At 50.0% G+C, this 6,155-nt stretch overlaps 1 pseudogene; it reads left to right on the plus strand.

Annotated features, from left to right (window-relative positions):
* The first annotated feature begins 4,302 nt into the window (after positions 1 to 4,302).
* On the plus strand, positions 4,303 to 5,592 carry LOC144380733 (histo-blood group ABO system transferase 1 pseudogene; annotated as a pseudogene).
* Positions 5,593 to 6,155: the final 563 nt, after the last annotated feature.

Raw genomic sequence — 6,155 nt, forward strand, 5'->3', positions numbered from 1 at the left:
CGCTGACGGCAGCCGGGCCTCCTCAGGACCCGCTGTGGAGACTCCGGGAGGACGTGGGTCCGCGTCCACGCTGACGGCAGCCGGATCTCCTCAGGACCCGCTGTGGAGACTCCGGGAGGACGTGGGTCCGCGTCCACGCTGACGGGAGCCGGATCTCCTCAGGACCCGCTGTGGAGACTCCGGGAGGACGTGGGGCCGCGTCCACGCTGACAGGAGCCAGGCCTCCTCAGGACCCGCTGTGGAGACTCCGGGCGGACGTGGGTCCGCGTCCACGCTGACGGCAGCCGGATCTCCTCAGGACCCGCTGTGGAGACTCCGGGAGGACGTGGGGCCGCGTCCACGCTGACAGGAGTCCGGCCTCGTCAGGACCCCCGGGAGGAGAAGGTGAGGAGAAGCCGCCTGAGCGGGGCCTGCGGAGGGGGTGCGAGCTGCCAGGACCCCGCGGAGGAAGGGCGCGCTGTGGAGATGCCGGGCTTTGTGTGCGCCGCCGTGGGGTCCGCGCGGGGCTGGGCGCGGGGCTGTCGGCTCTCCCCGTCCTGAGCTCGGATCCGCTCCGAGGTCCCGGGGTCTGTGTCTATGCGCCACTCGGATTCGGTTCCTGGGGCCGCTCGGACCGTCTGCAGTCAGGGAGGGGACCCCCGCCGCGGAGCTCGTGCTCCCCGGGCCTCGGCCCTGCGGGCTCCTTCCCGCGTCCACACGGTCAGGATCCAGGTGGGGCTCCGGCTCCATCACGGAGGTTGGCGTCTCTGCTGCTCCGGGAGGTGCGGACGCGGTCGTTCGGAAGAGTAACCGACTCCGCGGTGAGCCTGTCCCCGCAGCACAGACACTCGGTCTCCGCGCTCAGACCCCCGCTGTCGTTCGCTCCCCACAGTCACCACGTCACACGGGCGCGTCAGTGCGCTTGACCCCGAACAGGGACACTGTCCCGCGGACCCAGCACATAACCCGAGGTGCGGAGATCGTCCCGGTGTCCACACTGTGACCCAGCCCGCAGGCCCACTTCCCCTGTCACCGCCGGCCCCCTGTCCGAAGCGTCCTTTTCCCCTCGGATCCGGTTTTCTTCTTCTGGAACTGCTCCCCACACTTTGCCTTATGCGGGTAACCTCGGTGGATGTAGAGCGAGATGGTTCCAATCTGGACTTTTCTGTCTGGCTTCTGTCCCTGCGGCTGTTTTCAGTGTCCACCCACGCTGTGACCTGCATCAGTCCCTCATTCGTCTTTTCACTGCGACTGAACATAAGAATATTGACCACTTACCACATTTCAGGTGCACAGTGGCCTCAGCTGCGTCCCCGCGGTTGTACATCCTTCTCCCCGAGGGGACTCCGTGCATGAGACACCAGCTCCCCGTTCCCCTTCCCCTCGGCCCCTGCAGCCACACTCTGCTTTGTGTCTCAGGACACTTCCTGTAAGTGGAATCACACGGTATCTGTCCTTCTGTGACTGGCTGATGTCACTCAGCGCAACGACTTCCAGGGTCAATCTGTGTTGTAGCCCGTGTCAGAACTCCCTTCGTTTTTAAGGCTGAATCGAGTTCCACACTGTATATACCACCTTCTGTTTATCCATTCATCCGTCAGGGACACTTGGGTTGCTTCCACCTTTTGGCTGTTGTGAAAATTGCTGCTCTGAATAAGGGTACTTCTACTTTCAATTTTGGGGGGCATATATGCTGCAGTGGAATTCTGTGTTCAATATTTTGAGGAGCCACCATATTTTTTTCTACAGATGAACCATTTTACTTCATTCCTTCATAGGGCAGAACAAGATTGCCATTTATGGATCTACCTCATTTTGTTTATCCTTTTCCCCATTGATGGACATTTGCATAGTTTCTGGTTTTTGCCTATTGTGAACACTGCTGCTATGAAAAAAAACAAACATTTTTGTTTGTTTGTATCAGTGTTTTCAATTTTGGGGGTATACATCTAGGAGTATAATTGTTGAACCATATAGTAATCCTACTTTGATCTATTTGAGTAAATGCCAAAATATTTTATACGTAGACTCACCATTTTTCACAAGCAAGGTGTAAGGGTTTCAGTTTCTCAACATCCTTTCCAAAATTTGTTATTTTAGTTTTCTTGATTATAGCGATTCTATTGTGTGTAAAAGGACATCTAACTGGTTTAAATCTTCATTTCCATAAAGACTAAGGATGTTTAACATCTATTCATGTGCTATTCACCATTTGTATGATTTCTTTGGAGGAAGGTCTATCCAAGTCCTTTGTCTATTTTAAAAAATGGGTTGTCTTTTTGCTGAGGAGTTCTGAAAGCTCTTTACATATTCTGGGCAACAGACTCTTATTAGATAAATAATGTGCAAATATTTTCTTCCATTCTGGGGGCAATCTTTTCACTTTCCAGATAGTATCTTATGATGTACAAAGATTTTTATTTTTTTTTACATTTCTTTTTTAAGAGTGAGTGAGAGAGAGTGTGTGAGTGGTCAGGGGCAGAGGGAGAAGGACAGAGAATCTTAAGCAGGCCCCACACTCAGTGTGGAGCCTGACGTGGGCTCGATCTCATGACCCTGAGATCATGATCTGAGCCAAAATTAAGAGTCGGACGTTTAACCAACTGAGCCACCCGGGCACCCAGAACAGATTTTTGATTTTGAGGATATTATTTTATCTTTTTTTTTCTTTCCTTTCTTATGCTTTGGTGTCAGATCTAAAAGCATTGCTAGATCCAAGGTTATGAAGATTTATCCCCATTTATTTCTTCTAGAGTTTATAGTTTTACCTCTTACATTTAAGCCTTTAATTTATTTTGAGTTAATGTTTATATGTGGTGTGAGGTAAGGGTCCAGTTTCATTCCTCTGTACATGGATAGCCAATTGTCTAGCACCCTTTGTTGAAAAGACCATTCTCTCCCCCAGTGTAATAATGTTGCCACCCTTGTCAAAATTCAGTGGACCATAGATGAAGGGGTCTATTTCTGGGCTCTCAGTTAAATCCCACTGATCTGTATGCATATCTTTTTAAAAAAATTATTTATTTATTTTTAAAAAGGTTTTAAATTTAAATTCAACTAATTAACGTATAATGTATTATTTGTTTCAGGGTGAATGCATACCTTTATGACAGTATCACAATGTTTTATTTACTGTTGCTTTGTATTAATATTTGAACTTTGAAAGTATGACCTTTCACCTTTGATTTTCTTTTTCAAGATTGTTTTGGCTATTTTGTGGTCCCTTGAAATTCCATATGACTGTTAGGATTAGCTTGTGCATTTCTTTCCAAAGGCCTTTGTGAATTTTCTTGGGAACATATTGAATTTCCACATTGCATTGTGTACTATTGCCATCTTATCAATAGTATGTCTTTTCATCACCATGGGGTCCTCAGATTTATTTAGGTTTCCCTTTCTTTCAACAATGTTTTGTAATTTTCAGTGTATAAGCCTTGCACCTTGATTACATCTATTCCTAAGTATTTTGTCAATGTTAATGTTCCCTAAAATGGAATTGTTTTCTTAAATTATTTTTTGGATGATTCATGGCTAATGTATACAAATAAGAGAGATTTTTGTGTATTGATATTAACTGGCTATAATCATTTTTTGTTGATTGTTTAGGAAGCTCTCTATATAAGATGATGTCATCTCTGGTCTCTGAATAGACGTAGTTCTACTGTTTTCTTTCACATGTGGATTTCTTGCCTTATCATTCTGGGTAGAACTTTCAGTACGATACTGAGCAATGAGTGAAAGCCAGCATGATGGACTTGTTTGTGATTTCAGAGTAGAGCTGTCAGTCCTCAAAATTGAACATGATGTTTGATTAGAGTTAGGGTTGGGTTAGGGGTTAGGGTTAAGGGTTAGGGTTAGGGTAGGTGACCCTGTGACCCATGCAGCCCCACAGTCAGTATGCTGGAGCCAGGAACACTCCCCCTGTGCTGAGCTCCTGGGCAAACCCTGTAGGTCCCGTTCCCTGGCTGACCCCCTGCAGGTTCTGTCCCCACCTGCCATGAGTTGAGCACCTTTGGGCACAGCCCTTGTTTCTATGCCCTACAGACTGGGTAGAATCAGCTGCATGGGTTTCTAGCCTCCTAAGCCTCAGACTTCCCTTTGTAAGATGGGGTCCTGATAGCTCCCATCTCTGGGAGCCGAAGGTAGGGAGGCCCCACCAGCAGACTCGCTCCGGACAGGCCAGGAGGGTGGCTGTTGCTTAAAGCAGCCCAGGTCCTGACCCCTTGAAGAAAGTGCGCACGTTCAAGGCCCAAGTTTTGGGGTTCTGCCGCCAGCATTTGGCAGTGACCCTCCTCCAGCCTTGTCCCCTGTCCCTGTGGATACATGGTCTTCCTGGAGCTGTTCCTGCAGACAGTTGAGAACCACTTCATGGTGGGACACAGGGTCACCTACTACGTCTTCACCAATCAGTTGGCTGCCGGGCCCCATGGGCCCCTCCGGGAAGGCCAGAGGGTGGTGGTCCTCGAGGTCCCCGGCGCCCCGCGCTGGGAGGACATGTCCATGCAGCACATGTGATGATCCACCGCTTCTGCAAGCAGCTCTTCCTGTCATCGCGCACTGAAATAAAGTTCTCAGACACCAATCTGAGCGACCATGCAGGGCTGCCTCTCCAAGTAGAGCTGTAGCAGCTGGGTTCTGCACATAGATTTTATTTCATTTTTTATCAGAAAAGCAAGTGCAGATGCCTCAAAGCGTGGGAAAGGAGGACAAAGGGATGGCAAGTATCCTGAAGCTGTAAAGCAGGCCTGCACCCTCCCCTGCGCGCAGGCACGCAGGGAGGCAGTCAGGGGATAAGGGAAGAGTGGAATGTTTGTGCTAGCAAATGCCAAGTGCAGGAAGGGGGGCCTGAGGGTTACATTCTTTCCTAGCTCCTAACATATGCCTTGCCCCTGGGGATCAGGGGATCCTGCTCCTACCGGGCCATTGCATTCAATAGCCTGAGAACAGGAACGGTGCTGACATTTCAGCTGCTTCCACAATCACTCCTTAGAGCTTACAATATATTTTCGAAGAATAACTCCGCACTTCCTCCATGAGGTGGACTACCTGGTTTGCACGGAGGTGGACATGAAGTTCTGCGACCATGTGAGCATGGAGATCCTGTCCCCCATCTTTGGCACCCTGCACCCCAGTTTCTACCGGGCGGCCCTCAAGGACTTCAGCTATGAGTATTGGCCATAGTCCCAGGCACACAACCCCAGGGACAAGGGCGACTTTTACTACATGGGGGCCTTTTTGGGGGGTCGGTGGTAGAGGTTCACTGACTGACCTTGGCCTGTCACCAGGCAATGGGGGTCAACCTGGCCAATGGGATCGAGGCTGTGTGGTACAATGAGAGCCACCTGAACAGGTATCTGCTGGACCATAAGCCCATTAAGGTGCTGTCCGCAGAGGACCTGTGGGACCCACAGCTGCTGGGCTGCTGGAGGACCTGTGGGACCCTCAGCTGCTGGGCTGTCTCCAAGAGGACCTGTGGGACTCACAGCTGCTGGGCTGCCCCCCATCATGAAGAAGCTGAGATTCATGGCTGTGCCCAAGAATCACCAGGACATCAGCAGTGGTCATTACTTGAGGAGTTGTTTTGGTGCCCACCGGGTCTTTCACTTGAGTTAACAGATGAGCCCGAAGGAAGGACGTCATCAGTTAGGAAGTATAGATGAAGGTCAGAGTGGAGGTGGGCAAAGGCCTCTTTCATTCAGAGAGCAGGGAAACTCTGAGTTTCTTCTACACACCTTGCCCTGCTCATCACTTCCAGTTGCCTGGCCCTGAGTTCTGTCCTTTCAATGAATTGGTCATCTAATAAGTAACATGTTTCTCTGAGTTCCATGAGCCAGTGGAGCAGATTATTCGAACCTGAAGAGGAGGTTGTGGGGACCTCCAATCTGTAGCCCATAGCTGGGAAACACGGGTGACCTCTCTGCCCAGCCACTGGCTGATCACTAAGTTAACTGCACAGGGATTCAGTAGCCACACACAGCAAAGAATACAGACTTAACAAAGTTAGTTCAGAAAAGTCACTAAGCCAAAGTAGCAACTACAACGAGCAGCAATCATAAAGCCTGGCATGGGGAAGGTCTGATGTTCAGGATGCTTCTATTATAATATTCATAATCACACCCTGGACTTGTCACTGGGGCCAAGTCCCCTGGCTGGGGGTCAGGTAGCTCCTACATGTT

This window comes from Halichoerus grypus, unplaced genomic scaffold (assembly GCF_964656455.1).
Source record: "Halichoerus grypus unplaced genomic scaffold, mHalGry1.hap1.1 HAP1_SCAFFOLD_122, whole genome shotgun sequence".
Taxonomy (NCBI): domain Eukaryota; kingdom Metazoa; phylum Chordata; class Mammalia; order Carnivora; family Phocidae; genus Halichoerus; species Halichoerus grypus.